Here is a 20,378-nt window from a genome sequence, read left to right as displayed (position 1 = left end):
GGGAATTCTGCAAGATAAAACTGAAAGATTAAAAATGTATAAAATGAATTCTAAAATAATCGGGGCTGCGAGACGCAATAAAAAGGGGTCCAGCCCATCTTCTCCAGTGGCTTTTCGTGGATTAATTTTATCCAGGGCATTAGCAACTAAATAAGGAGAAAATGGCTGGAGTGAGAAGAGACCATGCGTTTTAGAAACAGTAGAGTTGAGTTCAGTTTTATTCAATAGGTTTGTGCTATTCTTATCAAAGATGTGGCCGGCTGCAGCAAAATGTGAGTTAAAGGCTTGACATATTTCCTTCTGGGAAGAAATCAGCTGATCGTCAACTAAAACGCTTGTTGGAAAAAGGGGGGAATTATTTTTTAGAGAATTTGCTATTTTCCAGAGGTTTTGAGGGTTTCTAGTGCTGGTGATTAAGCTGAGGTAATATTCTGATTTAGCTTTTCTAACAGCAGAAGTACATTTATTTCTCAGCTGTCTAAAGCTAAGCCAGTGGTCTCTCTCCCCTGAGCGTCTAGCAGTTGACCAAGCTTTATTTCTGGCCTTAAACAATGAGGAATCCTCACCCGTAAACCAGGGACTTGATCTGTCTCTGACTCTTGACTTTTTGAATGGGGCATGTTTGTTTACCACTGTTAGGAAAGTTTTACTGAAGTGGTTTAGTGCCCCATCAACATCTGAGATTTCTAGTGTAAGGTGGATTTCACTCATTGCTAAGTCAGAAAGGAAAGCTTGCTCATTAAAATGCTTAAAATTTCTTCTAACCACCAACGAGAGCCTGTTTTGTTTGTGCAACTGTTTCTAATACATCCGATGGGACAATGATCACTTATGCCAAGTTCAAAAACTCCTGAGGCAGTAATTTTGTCAGCTTTATTGGAAAGTATTACATCTATCAGGGTTGACTTGGTGGGTTCTTTCAGATTTGGGCGAGTCGGTTCACTGATTAACTGTTAGGTTAAGATTGCCACATATTTCCTTTAAGTCATCGGATGCATTAGAAAGCCAGTTGAGGTTAAAATCACCAAGGACCAGCAATTCAGAAGCACTAAATTTGGATAAAAGATCTGCTGATTCCTCAACTGCAGAGTGTGGGGCAGAGGGAGGCCTGTATATCCCAATTAAAACAAAAGAGTTATTGTTTCCGAGAGAAACCTGGAGGGCTGAGAACTCCTAACATTTTTCTTTGGATACTGCACATAAAACATTAGCTTGTAAATTTACACTGGTATAAATAGCAACTCCCCCTCCCCTTGAAACTCTGTCTTTTCTATGGAGGATAAAAATCATTTAAAGCTATATCTTCATCAGTGGTACAGTTTCTAAGCAAGGTCTCTGTTAAAACGATTATATCAGGATCAGACTGTGCAGCCAGGATTTTAAGATGATCCATTCTATCTTTTTGTAGTAGGCTTCTAATATTCAGATGGATTATACCTAAACCTTTTCTTTTCTTAAAACTCTCAAGACTACTCATTGGGTTATCAGTACAGTTTTCTTGGGGGTTTATGGTAATTTGATATGGCTTAATGCTGATAAGATTATCACGATTAATAAAAACATTAAAATTATGAAGATTCTTGGTATTTCTTGTAAAAATGCTGGTCCTAGGTCTCCTACTATTAATGACTACTGGTATAGTCATTGAACTTGCATTGTAGGTCTTGAGTTGTCATTTCAAATTAAAAACAGAGTAAAACATATTATGTCCTAAAATCTGAGAACCCAGCCTATTGAGATGAATCCCATCAGATCTATAGAAGGAGGGGCGGTTCCAGAAGAGGTTAAAATTGTCTATAAAAGTCAAACCTTTGGAAAGGCAGGTATTCTGAAGCCAGGTATGAAGGTTTAAAAGTCTACTAAAATGACCTGAGCCTCTTCCTGGTGAAGGAATTGGTCCAGAAATAAAAACAGATTTACCACAGTTTTGTATGGAGGACAGCAGGCACGTGAAGTCCTTTTTTAACAGTTCTGTGCTCTGGTTTCTGATGTCGTTACATCCCACATGGATTATTATCCTCTCCACTGAGTGGTGTTTTCTTAAAAGACTGGGAAGCTGCAGCATAATGTCAGAGACCTTTGCACCAGAGACTGAGTGGACAGCAGCTGAGCGATGCTGAATGTTCCTGACGATCGAGTCGCCAACTATGAGGGTGGTTTGTTGAGGCCTGCGGGTTTGTTGCGGGGGTAAATGATGCAGTCGCGGCTCGGTGATCAGTGGTGTTTGATCGGCAGTTTCTCGTGGGGGTTCAGGCTGATCGCTCAGGGTGTGGGTCTGGGAGGGAGCTTGGCCGGATGGTCTTCTGGAGGTGGGGATGTCCCTCGGAGCTAAACCACAGTTCTGCAGGTCAGGTGCGGCCCGCTGCCCGGTGGACTTTTTGGATGGAGCGGGGGTGAAGTTGATGGCTGGAAAGCTCACACTGATGGTTGTTGTTGGAGTGGCATCATCCAAAATAAATAAAATGTGATTAAAAGTCAACAGGCTAGTCAGCCTCGTGCTCAAATACACACAGACATACACAGACACACACACAGACACACTAACAGGAAGCCTAATGAGCCAGTACAGCCATTAGCAGACAGAACAAAAATGATGAGCAGCTAGAGTTTAAAGAAACATCTCTATTTATGATTATTGTTGATGAGGGGTCTCAAAATAAGATTTCTATCAGATCTGATCTTTTAACTTTGGTAAAATAACAAACGTAACAAATAAGGCAAATAAGGAAAAGTCTCAGGAGGGCAGTGCAGTTTTAACTATACTGCATTTGATACAATGTACAGGATCATTCTACACTGATGAGTCTAAGAGCTTTTAGTCTCAATGTACTGTATTTTTTCATTTTCCTGTCAAAATTACTCATTTTTTTCCTGGGGAGGAAAACTTGAGTCCTGAACTTCAGGGGCAAATATTAAGAAGAACTGGAGATATTAAGAACCTGCCGGGAACAGGACATATGTCTACACTGATACCACACACAGTGAGGAGGGTGGTGAGCGTGGACAAAGAATCTCCAGGGATCACAGATGAGGAAATTGCAGACATTAGTTAGGTCTTGGGGTCAGAATGTCTCTCAAACCAATCAAACACCACCTATATAACCACAAGTTGTTTGGGGGTGGGGGTGGGGGGGGTGGGGGGGGGTGGGGTTGCTTTAAGAAAGCCTCTGCTGTCATGAACCAACAAACTCAAGCACCTACAGTTTGATAGATATTACAGAGCTCTCAGTGACTGTGTTCTGTGATCAGATGAGACCCAAATAGATATTTTTGGCAACAGACACCAGAGGTGAGTTTGGAGACAGCCATGCAGAAAAGTACCTCATCCTCACAGAGAACTATGGTGCTGGATCTCCAAAGGCCCAGGACAGTTTATTCAGATACATGTTTTCACAAACTCCATCCAGAACCAGCTGGAATAAAATCAAAACCTGACTGCCTCAGCCAGCGAGCTTAAACTGGGCCATGGTCGGATCTACTAGCAGGACAATGATCCAAAACACGCCTCAAAATGATCACAAAAATGGTTCACTAACCACAGAATTAAGGTTTTGCCGTGGCCACCCCAGCCCCCTGACCTCAACCCTATAGAAAACGTGTGGGATGTCCACAGGGTGGAGCTCAGAATCTGAGGGAGCTGGAGCGGTTCTGCACACTCTCAGAAATAAAGGTACTGAACTGTCTCTGGGACAGTTGCCCTTCTGTCAGTAGGGTGGGACCCTCAGGGGTCCATCTCAGTACCTTCAGTCAGGGATCGTAACTGAACCATAATCCACTGAAATTATCTGTTCTAAGCTGTACTGACTCCACACACCCTGCCTCGCCTCCAGGCTTTTATTCTACTGTTCTGTTTTAAAACATTCGGTGAGGAAAAGGAACAAATACCAACTTTTCACCAGGAACTTTTCACAATCAGACCTTAAAACCACTGCTGGAGCTTTGAGGGAACATTCACACTGATTCTACCTTAATGAACCAAAAATGTACCTGAACAGAACCTTTATATGTAACAGTGTGTGGAGGAATGGGTTCAGATCCTTTGCTATGCTGTTAAAATATTGTTAATATTTTGAATTAAAGCTGAAAAGGATCAGCTATAAAGAATGTTTTTACAGCCTGTTTTGCTCATGGTTACCAGGGGTGCCAATATTTGTGGAGGGCAGTGTAGGATGTGTTGAGCCACTACTGTGCGATGTAGGCTGTGTTGAACTGGTTTGAGGACCTCAAGTCTTCATGCTAAAGGCTGAGTTGTGGTGTAAATGAGTTAAGCGCTCTATTAACGGATATGTGAGCATGTGTGTCAGACTGATGATCTCACTCCAGTTTCACTGCAGTCACATGGAAATCTCCCTTTAGTCTTCTCACCAAAGCTGGGTCACCAGGGTCATAGAGCCAATACGGACAGAATGATGCACAGACATGACAGAATAAACCAGAATAACCAACAAAGCAGATAACAATTCAGTCAACACAGACAGAGATTCAAGCAACACAACCAACATACACCAAACAGAGATTCAGAGATTCAGAGATTCCAAGATTCAACAATAGAGACAAAAGAGACAAAGACCAGTAAACACAAGGGCCAAACACAGGCCTTAAATACACAGGGACAGGTGAAAACAATCATGGACGGAGACATGAAACGAGGGGCAGGACTATGGATACCAAAACAAAGAAGCACATGGAAGATCAAAACAAAGGAGCACATGGAGTAGTGGGAGGAGCCAACCGTGACAGTCGATGACACACTGTTAATGTAAGGAATATTTTCAGAAATCTCTGGCTTGAGGTAGATGTCGTCTTTATGTGGACCTGCATTTGATAACCAGCATTATCCAGTGAACAATCAATTCAATCATAGTTAATCAACGTTATTTTGTAATACTGCTGGTTCTATAAATATGTATTTACTCTATATAGCACTCTATACAGCACTAATAGGGCTAAATTACCCCAAAGTTATGGCGTTTCTGGTATACTGATGTACTGGTGTTTAGTCATAGCAAATTTAACATTAACATTTCACAGATGACTTGTAGGATGTACAGAATTATAGGGCCAGAAATAAAGCTGTAGATTCTCATCTTCATTTATTGTGTGGTTTCTGTATTATTGGCCTTGTCCAGTTCTTGGTAATGACTCATGCTCTTTGTCTGTGCACAAGTAGATTCACTTTAGGTGTTAACCACAGGTGTGTTTTTGGAAGAAGCAGGGCTCTCTTCTTTTAGTGGTTAAGCTACATGCTAACCACCACCCCCGAACCTCCCATCTACTAATACAACCAAGGGAAAGATGAAATCACCTCATTACAGGCTGTTCAGATCACTGACGATCATCTCCTGGAGCTGAAGCTGCAGTCATGAGCGTCAGTCCTCGTTCTCTCCTCCTGGCTCTGCTCATCATCCTCTACCTTCAGTCCTGTGCAGTGGGACAAAGTAAGTTAACAGTCATCCTCGAGTTTTTGCCTCTTTCTTTCTGCTGACCCATTACTGGGGATTCACATGTCTTTACTGTAGTCAAATAAATGACGTTTAAACACTTCTCAGCTCACAACTAACAGAGAATGAAGCTGACGTGTTTTTTCCCCCCTCTCGTAACTCCTGCTACTCAGGCACAGACTTAGACATGAGGACTCTCTGCTTCATTTATTCTGAAACGGCTGCAACTCACTGCATTTAGGCCTGTAGAGGTGGTCAAGACAACCTGCTGAAGTGCAGAACAAGCATCAGAACGGGGAAGAAAGGGGATTTAAGGGACTTTGAACGTGGCGTGGTTGTTGGTGCCAGACGGGCTGGTCTGAGTATTTCAGAAACTGCTGATCTACTGGGATTTTCACACACAACCATCTCTAGGGTTACAGAGAACGGTCAGAAAAAGAGGAAATATCCAGTGAGCGGTCAGTTGTGTGGACGGAAATTCCTTGTTGATGTGAGAGGTCAGAGGAGAACGGGCAGACTGGTTCCAGATGATAGAAAGACAACAGGAACTCAAATAACCAACCAAAATATCTGAGGAACGTTTCCAACACCTTGTTGAAAGTCTGCCATGAAGAATTAAGGCAGTTCTGAAGGTGAAAGGGGGTCCAACCTTTTACTAGCAAGGTGTATCTAATAAAGTGGCTGGTGAGTGTACATGGAAAGAATTATTGGGACACTTACACTAACAGGGTTTTTTTATGACATCCTATTCTAAATTCATAGGCGTTATAATGGAGTTGGTCCTCCTTTGCAGCGCAAACAGCTTCCACTCTTTTGGAAAGGGTTTCTACAAGATTTTGTAGTGCGTCTGTGGGGACTGTAGTCCATTCATCCAGAAGAGCATTTGTGAGGTCAGACACTGATGTTGGACGAGAAGGCCTGGCTCACAATCTCTGTACTAAGATCTTCCCAAAGGAGGTGGGGTTGAGGTCAGGACTCTGTGCCAACCAGTCAAATTCTTCCACACCAAACTCACCCAGCCATGACTTTATGGAGCTGCTTTGTGCGCTGGGACTCATGCAGGTCATGCATGTCATGCAGGAACAGAAAAGGTTCTTCCCCCAACTTTTCCCATAGAGCTGGAAGTGTACAGTTGTACAATTTTTGGTCTGCTGAAGTATTAAGATTTCCCTTCACCAGACCTAAAGCTTCTAGACCAACCCCTGAAAAACAGCCCCATATCATTATTCCTCCTCCACCAAACTTTACAGCTGGAACAGTGCAGTCAGGCAGGTAATGTTCTCCTGGCATTCTCCAAACCCAGACTTCTCATTCCCAACACTTGGCATTGTGCATTTTGATCTTAGTCTTGTGTATAGCTGCTTCTGCTACAGAAAGCCATTTTGTGAAGTTCTTAACACAGTTATTTTGCTGATGTTGCATCTAGAAGCAATTTGGAGCTCTTTAGTGACTCAACAGAGGATGGGCACTGTGCCCTTCAGCACTCAGCAGCCCCATTCTGCGAGTTTGCATGATCTAGTGCTTCATGGCTGAGCTGTTGTTGCTCCTAGAGGCTTCTTTTTCACAATAATAGCACGTACAGTTGACACGGGCAGAGTTAGCAGCGCAAAAATTGTGTCAGAGGTGGCATCCTATGACAGAGCCACATTTAAAGTCACTGAATTCATCAGTAAGACATTCTACTGCCAGTGTTTGTCTATGGAGACTGCAAGGTTATGTACTTGATTTTATCCACCTGTTAGCAATGAATGTAACTGACACATCTGAACTCAATAATTAGAAGGTGTGTCCACATACTTTTGTCCATGTAATGTAGTCTGCATTTGCATTGCTGAAGAAATCTGTCTCTCATGGATTGGTTAGCTAGAGCACAACACTGTGGTAGTGTAACGCCCCTAACCCTTTAAAGTGAATTTTTAAAGCTACACACTGGTAATAAGGACAGGGCCCTGGTACCTTTGCTAGAACATCTGCCTGAGGTGCTTGTTTTATGTGTTTGTGATCTATTGACGAATGTGCCCCCGACAGATTAATAGCACAAATAAATTAGACTACAGTACAAGTTAGAATTGCACGCATTTATACCATTTTAAGATGCACACGTTTATTGATATTTCCTTGGAAACATGTACAAAATAACCAAAAGTCCTAAATCAAACCAATGAATTGCTCCCACACAGATCAAGAACTTGTTGTGGTTGTGGTGTGAGCGTGGATAATTATGCTGCCAGGTATGCACTCCGTAACAACAAAGCTCAACTCTGATTGTTTAGTCTTCACCCCCATTGCAGGCCTGTTCCCATGCTTGAGAAAAGCCATAAAACAATGATTGCACAAACCACTTCTCTTCAGAAGAAACAAAATAAAAGAAAACAAATGAGTAGTGTTACAGTACCTCATACACCTGCTCAATGTCTCACTCGTCCCGCCTTGTTAAGCTGGGTAGAGTTCTCAGTTTCAGTCACACTGTAGGGAAGACTCTCCAGACTGATTGGAATCCATGTACCTGTTTTAATCCAACACACAAAAACCAGAATCACAGTCAAAACAGTCCAAAGGTCAAAACACCAGAAAAGTTCACTAAACAGCAAAAGCACCAAAGGGAGATCCAAAAATACAGAAAAGGCCAAGATAATCCAAAGTCATCAACAGTGAAGAAGCAAGACTTGCTATGCAGAAAGAACTGGCGATACTTCACAATGAGCCAGTGTACTAAAGGTGCTCAAATTTCCTTTGGGATCAACAGAGTATCTATCTATCTATCTATCTATCTATCTATCTATCTATCTATCTATCTATCTATCTATCTATCTATCTATCTATCTATCTATCTATCTATCTATCTATCTAAATAGTTAGTTAAATGAGCTGCAGGTGAGAGGTGTCAGGTATTAACTAGGAAGTACGTCAGTATTCAGGTGAGGCTGACATCTGGTGGCAAAGGCGGGTGTTACATGTGACACTCACTGGCTAAAACCCTCTGCTCTGGCACAACCGATTCTCTCTGGTAGTGTATGGTGGAACTTGCAATCTGAGCCCGCCAGGCTGACGCAACACATTAAATGAAACCTGGCTTCAAGACCACTCTGGGCCTGCCAACCTCCAAACTGAAAGCAAGGCCATTAACTTGAAAATGCACTGCAGGAATGAAACTACACAGCATAAGAAGTTATCTAGCCAACGCTTACTGTGGGCAGTAAGTCTATTTTACTCCAAATACCTGGAAGTAACTATTTATTTTCCATTGTTCTCCTGCCATCCTTGAGCCCTCTTTCCCTATATGATCTCTATTTTCTCACACACTCAAATTCTCCTGCCTCTCTACATGGGAACCAATCACAAAAGACTCTGGCTAAAGAATTCATAAATCTGGCCAATCAAGAAGAAAATAAAAGAATAATGACAGGTCTATTTGAGGTTAGACTGCACTGAGCACATATTCACTCTGTACGTTCCAACCAAGCACTGGACGTCTATGTTTTCTTTTTAATACTTCTAATTCTTAATTCTTCTTCTTCTTCTTGTTACTGTTATTATTATTACACAGATGCAAAAGTACGTGGATGCTGTTTCAATTTCTACACCAGACCAATCCCTGCAGCTTTCATTATTCAGTATGAAGAAACGAGTGCTGATTGTCCAAGAGCTGGAGTGCTGTAAGTTTCCACCCTCATCCTTTATTAATGCTGCTATTAATCTCTTTATTTATTAATTAGGAAGAATGATATTCAACTTAATGTGATTTTTATCACTTAGTCACTCTGCATCTTTGAAAACTGCACATTAATTAGAATTTGTTATCAGATCTAGAAGTCTAACGACACAGTTAAGTGCAAATCAAAGGTAAACACTGACTCAGATGTTTTATTTATTGCAGTTTGACAACGAAGAAGGGTCCTGTCTGTGTAGACCCCAGCTTTAGATGGGTCCGGCGGCTCATGGACAGGATTGATCGTCAATTTGTAGAAAATTCTTGTGAGGTACCCAAGACGCTGGAAGAATGTGAAACCAAATTCCAAAGCCGACCTGAACCCAAGACCCCGAAACCAGAGTCAACTACAGTTAGACATGAACGTGAGACTGAAACTCAAACTCATCCTGTACGCGAGACCTCCAGGCCTGATTCTAATGAGCCCGACTGGTTCTGTCAGATTTGAAATTCAAACTCAATCCTTCAGGTCTTTCTCTTTTATTTCTTTCTTTTTTTTTAGAACAACACAGACATGGACACATTTTTCTGTTTTAAAGATTCTTCTATTTTTAAATGATTTGATTGATTTCATGGACAGAAAACGCCACGTGTTGAAGGAAACTGATGCATGACCATGACGGCCATGCCAGGTGGGTCACGGTGGGTGCACACCCTCCAGAAAAGTGAGTGTTTATGTTGTATATTTTGTTGTTGTTTGTCAGTTATGTGGTGTGTTTATTGTGTTATTTTGTGTCAGGATGTGGGTTTAGTTGTGTGGGCTTTATGTTCAGGAGATCACTGTCAGGGTGAAGAAGTGTGCGGCTAATGGTGACCTCCCCTGTGGTTTATCTGTACCCTTTCTGATGCTGTTTAAAGGAGCACTTCTTGCAGCAGAATCATGATCTTTCCTGTGTCCACACAGATTTAATAACATCTATCATCCTGTATGTTGTCGTCCTGTAACTGTAATTGGATTCTAATCTCTGTTTAATCTCCTCTGTAAACTTGCCCTACTTGGTTCTCAGTGGTGGCTGGGGGTCAAATTTGGGTATTTAGCTCTAAACCAGGGATAAAATATGTGACGTGGGTGGGAGGCCATGTGGGGTGGCTGAATATAAATAAAACAGGCAAAATATCAAAGACACACAATTAAGTTTATTTTAATTTAATTTTTTTTTATCTATATTTTGTTTTCACATGGTCACTTCATGTGACTAGTATCTGGATTGCATGGCAACAGCTTTTGCAGTCCATCCTGATTAGAAATCGATTGTTTAGGCCCCATGTGTCAAACACAAGGCCTGTGGGCTAAGTCAGGCCCGTGACACAGCCCTATTTGGCCGTGTAATTATTTTAACCCTGAGATACAGCCACAGTTCCCAGCATGCACTACAACATAGTACGTGTTCTGTCCCCCAACAACAATCTCTGTGATGGCAGTTGCACAAAAAAAGATCTCTGGTGTCTGGTTCATGCAAATAGGCAGTTTTCAAAAAGAATTTTTTTGTATTTTTTCTTCTAATTTACTAATTTCATTCTAAACAGTTTTGGCATATTGTAAATTAACAGTCCAGGTCATGGCAAAATGTTAAGTAAAATGAAAGAAAAACACAACTGGCCCACAGAATTGCTGAGATTTTTTAATATGGCCTCTTAAGTGTTTGAGTTTGGTTTAGACTAAAATCAACAATGACCCCGACTGCAGCTGCAGCAAATGGCACTACAATCCACAGATCAATTCAGAAGTGAGAACAGAGTGAAGACCATGTGTGTCCCCCTTGATTATCTTCTTACAGACGTGGATCACATGCCCAGTGACACACTGCATGGAGAGGTTTTGGTTGTTCTGGGAGGGGTTTTGGTTGTAGTGGGAGGGGTTTTGTTTGTACTGGGAGGATATTTTGTTGTTGTGGGAGGGGTTTTGGTTGTACTGGGAGGGTTTTTGGTTGTAGTGGGAGGGGTTTTAGTTGTAGTGGGAGGGGTTTTGATTGTCAAATGTATCTTAGAGAGAGGGATGTGTTATGTGGCCTCATCCAGATATAATCCTGATACCTGAGACCCATGAAGTGACCTGGTATAGAGGATCATTTTCATTCCACTTTAGAAAATGTGGCTCCACTAAAGAGTAAAAGGACAATCTATGCATTTCACATCCAAGTCAATGACTGTAGAAATTTTGGGGTTTACCAGCCTGCCCCCACTTTTTTTTTCAAATTCAGCAAGATGGCATGAATCTGGTGTCGACTGAGACACCAGGCAGTTCTACAGAGTTCAGCCTTTTTACTTGCAGTATCGATGTAGAATTTTTTTGTATGAATCATGCAGATGGACAGAAGCAGTACGAACTGCAAGAAACAAAGAAGGCACTGAGAAGCTGTCTGTGTGTGTGTGTGTGTCTGTGTGTGTGTGTGTGTGTGTGTGTGTGTGTGTGTGTGTGTGTGTGTGTGTGTGTGTGTGTGTGTGTGTGTGTGTGTTTTTATGTAGCATGCATAAAATCTATATAATGTGTCTTAACCTGACCCAGTGAATGGCAAGCTGTTTATGTTAGGAACCTTTGCAGAATTTTTTGGCCTGAGGTAGAGGTGAAGGGGGTCCAGGACCTACCTTTGATGACCAGCATTATCCAGTGAATGATAGCTGGAGATGATCAACATTATTTTAAAATTTTACTCATTATCTAAATCAGAGGTCACTAATAGGTGGACCGTTATCGGAGTCCAACACGCTGTCCTATGAGGACCTGGATCTATAACTGATGAACTATGTAGAATTATTTAATTTGGATGGGGTGGTCCTTTTTTAATCAGCGTAACTTTTCTATCCTTTACAGTAGCTTTAACAGCCTGGGAGACTCTCAGACAATCATATGTGTTGTAAATATCACATGCTGCTGCTCAGCCAATCAGATCTGTGCATTATGATGAGCACTGAGTGACGCACAAACTGGGGAGGGACGAGGCAAGAAACAGCAGTCAGAGAAGAAAGTGAGTCAGAGGGAAGTTGTGATGTCAAAAGAGAAAATGACAGTAAATGTTGTTGAAATCCGACTGAACTGGACTTTATTTGATCTGATATTCAGTTTCTGACTGTATAAGATGTTTATATAACTGCTAGGCTGCTTCAGTAAATAGTATATGGCACTGAGTCATGATGCAAGTTAAACATGATATTCAGCCCTTTGCTTGAGGAAATGTTCTCTAACTGGACCTTAGTGAATTTTAATTAAAGACCCCTGGTCTAGATGTTGTGAATGCTGCTTCAGTTTCTGTCCCAAACCAGTCCTTGGAGCTCAAATTAAAAACGAGCACCAACTGAACAAAACCCAGAGTGATGTAAGTTTTGACCCCTGTCCTTTATTAATACTGTATTAGTAAAATGATATTCAGGTTAATGTAATTATTGTAATGCAAGTAGCCATGCTGCATCCTTTAAGGTTGCACTTTAATTTTAAATATTTCAGCCACCAAGATTTATCTGTCAGATCTAGAAGTCTAACAGCTTCTTACAGTTTGATGACCATGAAGGGAATTAGCGTCTGTACAGACCCCAGTCTTAAGTGGGTGCAGCAGCTCATGGACACAATTGTTACTAGAGATGGAATGATTGATGATTGGCTAAGTATTGGTATTGGCCGATTTTCAGCCCAAGTAGGGCGATCGGCTGATATTGCTCTGACTTGTCCGATCCTGAGAGCTGATCACTGAAGTAAAAGATATGAGCCGTATTTACGGACCGCTGCAGCCTCTGAGAGGCCCCTTTGTCACAGGACCCAGCAGTTCATAGATGGACATACAGACCTTTTGACTACAGGACTAAAGGCCTTTTCACACTGTTTACTTGTTTGAGGTCATTTTATTTAGTGGAATTATCTCACTATACTGGCAAATAATTTTGCTGTGTTTTTTAAACACATTTCTTAAAATACACAATTATCTGCTAATATGAGGTAATTTTACTTAATAAAATTGCTTAAAACAAGTACAAATGTCTAGAAACAAGGTAAATTATCATAAATGAAGCTTACAACAATCTAAACAGGACCAGATTTATTGACTGTATTTAAAACAGGTTTTCAGATAAATTGGCACTTGTCCCCTACTTTCCAGTCTTTGCAGAGAGCTACACTGAATCTAACAAGGCTTTCAGAAGTTCAAAAGCAAACAGTGTTATAATGAGTGTTGTGTCGGACTGGCCTGGACTGGTTTTCTTCCAAGTCATGTCACATTGAAAAGAGCCCTAAAAGTCTTGCAAAACGGTGGCTTGGTGACCTCTTAAAACATCAGTGAGGCCTCGTGTGGCCAATCGTGTACTTGCACGTAAGGAGACACAACAGGGAAAACACACAGAATGCCAGCACAAGGCACATAAAAGGTATATTACTACTAGGAGTCGTAACAGAGACCCTGAGAGTTTCTGTTCAGGCCCCATAATCTGCTCAGCCAGCTGATACTGTGCTAAATTGAAAGATCCCCACCAGAACTATAGAGTTACAGTCTTGAAGTGAGCAGAATGATTTGCAAGCGATAACAAGTGTTTCCAGTTCAGCTGAGCACGTTCTGGCCTGAACAGTTAAGTCCAGTTAACTTTTGTTTTTTCTGAGAGAGGTCACGGTCCTCTCTGTACAGCTGGGAAGCTCCACTGCAGTGTCGGAAATACAGAAATTGCTTTAGTCCAAAAGCAGATGCTTATTTTAGCCACATCCCCTGCATTTTAGAGCAGGAAGTGAGGCTGCATCCCTGTCCCTCATGACCACATGGCGAGCAGTTAGATCCCACTGTTTTGACGTAAATGTGTCCCAAAGTCTGAAAATCGGTCTGGAACATTAAGAACTGTCACTATTGAAATACATGCTTAAGTAATGCAGTTAAGTACTTTTTTGTGTTTTAATGAGAAATATGATGATTTTGTGTGAACAGCTGTTCACAGCTGTGTTTGCTGGTCATGAACTGGCTGCGTTTTTGAGTTCTGCTCAAAATGAGCTACAATAGTCTCAACCCAGACAGGCACTACTGAAACATCTGGTAAAGTTTTGTGATATGATGATTGTTTTGTTAGTGACAAAATGGAATTTTCATTATATATAATATTATATATATTCTTATTCTGTTAGTAATAAAATAAACGTCATTAAGGTTTAGAGACACTCAAAGCAAAGGATTTTAGTCTAAAGTCAAGCATGTTTTCAACTGAAGCAGTTCGGTGGAACGAGCCACAGTGTGAGAGATAAAGGTTTTCATCTTTATTTATTGTGTGATTTCTTTATCATCTGGTCTTCTTTGTAATGCCTGATGCTCTTTATCTGTGCACAATCAGACTCACTTTAGGTGGTGAAACCATAGAGGCATTTCCATAGAAGCAGAGCTTTTTTCCCTTTGTACTTTCTCTTTGTTAACCACAGCGATGGCAAGGATTAGTGTTAAAGCTACGTTCTTACCACCATGGACCCCCCCCCCCCTCCATCCCCTCCCCTCCAAACTCGCCCCCATACAATTAAAGCAAGAGGATATTTGCCTCATTGCAACACCTCATCACCTGGAGCTGAAACTGCAGCCATGAGCGTCTGCTCTCGTTCTTTTCTCCTGGGTCTGAAGATCATCCTCCACCTTCAGTCAGTGGAAGGATGTAAGTTGAAGTTTATACTTGAGGTTTCGGCTCCTTTTTTCGTGCTCAGCTGTTTTTATGAATTAAAATTGTATTACTGTAGTAAACTAAACTTCATGTTTTTGTGGATGAACTTTTCACAAGAAGAGGAAAGTTGGAGATTGTCGTATTTGTGTAATTCTCTACTTATTTAAATGTTTGGGATTGCATTCATGTACTGAAATGTACTGAAATTTAATGTCTCTCTGCATTGGGTTTGGTTTTTATGGAGACCTCAGGTCTCTTTTTGCATTTTTTCATCTTGGTATCAACTTTGACTCCTGTTTCTGCAAGTTTATTAATTCAAAGGTATCATTAGCCTTTAGGTACCTTTAAGCCTATTTACACAAGTTATGATTCATTCAACAAAGCACTTTTGCATGTTGATCTGGGTAAGAGTGTTAGCTGAATACCATAATGGTAAAATGCACTAGTGTGCTGTGCAACACTGTTGTTATCCAATTTACACTCTTCCTATTAGTCTTCTTCTTAGTCTTAGTCTTAGTTTTGTCTGCTAACTCATCCAGCAGTTCTCGAGATATTGACACTGTTCCGACTCCTGAGTGATTTCGGTCTGAATGCAATGCTTGTATATCTGGTTTTGTACAGTGAACATTAAATGGTGATTTTTTTGCCCATAAAGATGAACTGGGGGCAAATATTGCGTAACCATGTAAGTTACACAGGATACACATACGCTAGCAACACCCTATTTGTCTGTCCCAGGTGGCATCGCTGTATGACCACACTGTCATTTCAATGAGCAGAAAAACTGAATTATATTGTGTGCGTACAGATTAATGCAACATGATTATGTTTATTTACTTCAATTACTTTAAAAAAGCAATTTCACTCATTTAAAGCATGTAAAAGTCATCAAAACCAGTCCGAACAACACAGTCACTATGCAAAATGGTCCTCACAGGTCACTGGTTAATCTAGATAACTAATGTTACAGCATTTATTTTATTTATATATAATGTCACATATTCTCTGATTTGTCCTCATGAAATCTGTACTGCTCACCCATCCTGCACTGAAGCAACAGCATCAATAGCTACTTTTAGTGACCCTCAGGCTTCATGGGGTGGACTATGTGCTAAAACCAACAATATATCAGTCACCAAACTTCACATCTAAATTTTAAGTAGGCGAGTGTAGAGTTAGGAGTCATGTAAAAGTGCTTTTACTGGCACAGTGTCTGTCTTGTGTTGGGGAGCGAGTCCACTATAAAGTTATATAGTTCAGGTTAGTAACGAATGGGAACTGTATAGAAATCATACAACTTTCTATACATCATAGATAAACAGCCATCAATACTGCCACTGCATAGAAAAGTCACCTGACTGAAGCAGATATATTAACCCTGAGGCATATCATAGCAACTACCTAGCAACCCTGAAGCAGCCATCTGGGATACCACAGAATCCATCTAGCACCATCCTTGCAACATTCTGGGACACTATAGCAACTATGTAGCAACACCCAAACAATCATCTGGAATACCACAGCAAATATAGTAACACCATAGCAACCAACTAGCAATAACCTAGCAACCACCTAGTACACTATAGCAACCAACTAGCAATAAGCTAGCAACCATCTGGAACTAGCAATTATTTAGCAACCACTTGGACCCCTAAAGCAACCACCTAGCAACCCTGAAGAAGCCATCTGGGATGCCATAGAATCCATCTAGCACCATCCTAGCAACATTTTGGGACACTATAGCAACTATGTAGCAACACCCAAACAATCATCTGGAATACCACAGAAAATATAGTAACACCATAGCAACCAACTAGCAATAACCTAGCAACCACCTGGACCACTGTAGCAACAACCTATCAATATCCTACAAACTATGCAGATTGCCATTGCAACCTTGCAACACTCTAGCAACAACTTCAGATACCATAGCAACCACCTATAGTAACCGCTTAGCAAAACCCTAACAACCACCTGGGATACCTTAGGAACCACTTAGCATCACCCTAGCAACCATGTGGAGTACCACAGCAACCACATAGAACACCATAGCAACCACCTAGCAATGCCCTAGTAAACAGATGGGGTACAACAGCAAACACCTAGCAACACCTTAATGACCACCATGGGAACCATAGAAATGACCTTTTAACACCCTAGCAACCACCTCTTATACCATAGCAACCACTTCACAACACCATAGCAACCATCAGCAACAGCATAGCAACCACCTAGCAACTTCCAAAAACCTTTTGGCAACACCTTAGCAACCACCTGGAAATGACTGAATCTGCACAATCATTTTGTCAGGAGGTGCCTGATTGTAGTTATTATTACTTTTATTGATCGTATTATTTTTCCACACAGTTGCACTGGAAGAACCGGAGCAGTGCTGTTACAAGTTTTTTAAAGGGAAAATCCCTGAACATGACATTACTGCATATAAACTAACAAGAGACTGTCCAAAAGCTGGAGTGATGTAAGTTTTCACCCCATCATTTATTAATATTGCAGTGGGAAGAGCAAAAATCATTTTAATCATTTTAATCACTGTTCTGATTACTGGGACTGTTATCACTTTGACATGTTGCACATTGTTACAGGACTTCAATTGATTTTATTTCAAATGTTTCAGACATATTCTATCATCTATCAGAAGCTTGACGCTTGTTTTCTGTAAATCACAGTTAAACACTGACACAGGTGTTGCATTCATTGCAGATTTACCACCAAGAAGGGAACTCACATCTGCGTAGACCCCAGCTTTGAGTGGGTGCAGTCAACCATGCGAAGCATTGATCAAACTTCAAGACATTCTAGTGAGCTGCACAAGCTTGAAGTTGAAACCAAAACTTGGCCCATTCCTGAGACCTCAAAACCTGTCCCGTTTACAGATCTGGATGGACATCAAACTGAAACCCAGTTCAAACCAGAGATGGACACTCCGAGCCCTGACCCAACCACAGTTTCACATGGATTTGAAACCAAAGTCCAAACCCAACTTGAAGTTAAGACCTCAAAGCCTGAGTCAACTACAGTTAGACGTGAAACTGAAACCGAAACCCGAACCCGTCCTGTAGCTGAGCCCTCCAAGCCTGACGCTAATGAGCCCAACTGGTTCTGCAAAGTTTAAATCCTAAACTCAAAACCCTCAATTTTGTAGTTATAGAACAACACAAACATTATAGAAAAACACACACACATATTATAGACTAACACACACACACACATTATAGAACAACACACAAACACACACACATTATAGAACAACACACAAACACACACACACATTATAGAATAACACACAAACACATTATAGAACAATACACACACATTATAGAACAACACAAACACACATTATAGAACAACACACACACACATTATAGAACAACACACAAACACACACACATTATAGAACAATACACACACATTATAGAACAACACACAAACACACACACACACATTATAGAACAACACACAAACACACACACATTATAGAACAACACACACACACATTATAGAACAACACACAAACACACACACATTATAGAACAATACACACACATTATAGAACAACACACAAACACACACACATTATAGAACAATACACACACGTTATAGAACAACACACAAACACACACACACACATTATAGAACAACACACAAACACAAACACATTATAGAACAACACACACACATTATAGAACAACACACAAACATACACACACACACATTATAGAACCACACACATGGACACGTTTTTTCACCTGTTCTCATTTTTAAGATGCTTTGCTCTGCTGTAATCTGGTGTTATAAACTGATGTTTAGTATATTATACGGTATTATACAGCAGTTAGTTCCAGCCATGCAAGCTGATTGGTTGGGAAGTGCTCTAACTGTCCTATTATTTCACCATAACATCACATTTTTCACAAACACTGTATCACTCCGCCGAAATGCCATTGCTAAGCAACGACTCTGACAGCTGTAGGAGACGTTCAAGCCATTTGAACGTTTTTACTACTTACTTTGCCACAAACAGAAAACGGACACTGTTAAGATCACATTTGCCCGACAGCCGATTCGGTCCGACTCTGAAGACGAGACGACACTAAATTCCCAAACTGTCGTCACCACTGAGCAGCTTTTCAGTCGGCAGCTGTGACAGAAGAACAGCTGAACAACCTGGAATCAGCCAGAAATTAACCCAACACCATTCGCCAAACTAAACGGGCTGTAAGAAGCTTTACAGACCGGCTGGAACAAAACAACATTAAAACTGATCTGGAAAAACTGACCAAACTGAGCTGAACCTGATATTGGGTCAGTTTTATGGCTCAGTCTGATTTGGTCCGACTCTGAAGATCAGACCACGCGTTTGGTGAATGGTATTGGGTTCAATTCTGGCTGACTGCAGGTTGTGTAGGTGTTCTTCTGTCACAGCTCCAACTGAAAAGTCACCTTCAGCTCGTGCCTGCGATCAAATCAGAGCCGGTCTTTCATGATCTACTGCTTAAATTAAATACGGCTCTTTGTGTTTATTTTCCTTTTTGATGTTTCATTTATGTAAAGCATATCAAATTGAGCTGCCTTTGTATACAAAATATACTGTATGAATAAACTCGCCTTGCCTGGGCTTGTCCAGTTTTGTCCAGTTCTCTGCAGTGACTCATGCTGTTCATCTGTGCAGTTTCCACCACTTAAAGTTACAACCACAACAGCATTTCCTGTAGAAGCAGGTTTCTTTCTCACCTCTCACCTTTTTCATCTCTCGTTTTAGTGCTCCTCAGTGCTCGGCGACCCGCTCTGTAACTTTGCATGGTCTGACACTTCGTGGCTGAGTTGCTGTGGTTTCTAAAAGCTTCCACTTTTCAATATTACCACTCAGAGTTGATAGTGGAAAATCTAAGAGGGAGGAAATTTCACAAATTGACTTGTTGCAAGACTGGTACCTTATTACAGCACCACGCTCGAATGCAGTGAGCTCTTTAGACCCTTTCTTTCACTAATGTGCTGCATGGCTAAATGCCTGATTTTACACAACTGTGGCAATGAGACTGAATAAAACAACAAAACATCAAAAATTAATTATTACATTCTGACCACCTCCTTGTTCCTATACTCACTGCCCATTCGATCAGCTCCACTTACTCTATAGGTGCACTTTATAGTTCTACAGTTAGAGACTGTAGTCCATCTGTTTCTCTGATACTCTGTTACCCCCTTTTACCCTGTTCTTCAGTGGTCAGGACCCCCATGGACCCTCATAGAGCAGGTACTATTTGTGTTGTGGGTCATTCTCAGCACCGCAGTAACACTGATGGTGGTGGTGTGTTAGTGTTGGTGTTGTGGTGGTCTGAGTGGATCAGACACAGCAGTGCTGATGGACTTTGTAAACACCTCAGTGTCGCTGCTGGACTGAGAATAGTCCACCAACCAAACATAGGGATCAAGCCTGATCCCATGGCCGCACCCCGTAGCAAGCCTGCCCCCGTGGATGTCATAGCAGGTCTGCCTACCCCGTGGACGTTGTAGCAGGTCCGCCTGCCCCCATGGACGTCGTAGCAGGCCCGCCTGCCCCCGTGGACATTGCAGCCCCTTTGTTCCCACCCGTTCCG

This window comes from Pygocentrus nattereri, chromosome 2, assembly GCF_015220715.1.
Source record: "Pygocentrus nattereri isolate fPygNat1 chromosome 2, fPygNat1.pri, whole genome shotgun sequence".
Classification (NCBI taxonomy): domain Eukaryota; kingdom Metazoa; phylum Chordata; class Actinopteri; order Characiformes; family Serrasalmidae; genus Pygocentrus; species Pygocentrus nattereri.
Note: the sequence above shows the minus strand (reverse complement) of the source record.